The sequence below is a fragment of the Aplysia californica genome, unplaced genomic scaffold, assembly GCF_000002075.1.
Source record: "Aplysia californica isolate F4 #8 unplaced genomic scaffold, AplCal3.0 scaffold00021, whole genome shotgun sequence".
Taxonomy (NCBI): Eukaryota; Metazoa; Mollusca; class Gastropoda; order Aplysiida; family Aplysiidae; genus Aplysia; species Aplysia californica.
Window position 1 is genome coordinate 256055 of NW_004797291.1, and position 1620 is coordinate 257674.

A 1620-nucleotide genomic window follows, 5' to 3' on the forward strand; every position below is an offset into this window, starting at 1 on the left:
CGTCCCTCTCTTTCGAAAATGCCCAAATTTGGAGTGCTATGCGTTTTGCAATGGAACCTCTCAGATAGAGTTACATATGATATTATTATAAAAGCCTACGTGGACATAATGGACATAACTGGCATCATGTACTGTATTATAATAAGATTATTCATTTTTCTCTAGTCAAAACAAGAGTATGAACGTGAATAAATCGAATGGGGAAACGCGCTCAACATTGCTCGAAAATACTTTACTGGGAAGAATAAATACATTGATAATACTGGTTTTATTATTTATTTTTCTTAAGAAGTAATTATTACTCGAGTCTTACCAAATCATACAAAGCTTTAGTACATTACCAAGAGGTCATACCGGGCAGGTCAGTGTAAGAACCCTCCATATTACGCTGTTTTCACAAAGTGACGTATGGAATGGTAATCTTACACGACTTATCAGTCAATGCAAAGTGTTTCCATGTATTCTGTTAGAAAACCGAATTCTAGTAGCAGCAGAGTTGCCGTTGCGAGCGCTGTAAAACACTTACCATAAATAAATAAATAAATAAATGAATACATAAATACATAAATAAATACATAATAAATACATAAATAAATACATAAATACATAATACATACATAAATAAGTAAATACATAAATACACAAATACATAAATAAAAAATAAAAAATACATCAATACATCAATAAAGAAAAAGTCACAGAGTGTCGCTTTATCGAGTATGTGTTCCAGAACAAGGACTCTTATAAAATGTAAACTGTAATAGTGACCAGCAGATGTTTTACGCCTCCATCGACACAATTAGGTCATTTTGGAGGTCGGTTGTTTCGACCATGTACTGTCGTCAGTGCCACCCGGGCGGTGAGGGAAACAACAATGTCCCAGCAGACAACCGAGATATTTGATTACCCCCCCCCCTCCCACCAACACACACACATGCACACACATACAAGCACACGCAAAGGTACACAAACACACACACACACACACACGCACACACACACCTACACACACATACACACACAAACACACAAACGCAAATTCCTTTCTATCACCCTATCCCCCCCTATCATCTTTATCCCTTCCCCTTTATTTTCTGTGTACGTTTCTCTCTTGTAACACCTCTACTCTTCAGCACTTACATGACTGAATTGTGTTGAAAATGCCTTAAAATTTGTATTAGCACCGTTAGCTCATTCTGGGCTACGGGGCGGAAGGCATTGGTTCGAATCCCGAAAAGGGATTTCTTAAGTTGAGTTAATTTGGGGTTTCTGTTTTTGTTTTTAGCTCTCCACCCATTTGGCTGTATCGGAGTGGACGTTACATTCGGAGTCTAACCTCTTTAAGAACCTTAAAGCCTTAAAAGAGGCGTTAAACATATCATGTTATGACTAGTGTGGTACTACCTACTCACCTTTTTTTCTAACGTTAAGTTTTGTTCTTCAGTGAATAGAATTCAAATTGTGTGTTACATAAAGTGTCTCGGTTTATCAGTCTACTAATTTTCGTCCTTGGCTAAGGTTCTCTTTCTGGTAGGAAAGATCTACACCTAGCCTTCTCGGACAAGGGCGAAAAATCTCGGAGGGCCCGTGTGCAAGTTGCGCACGTTAAAGATCCCTTGG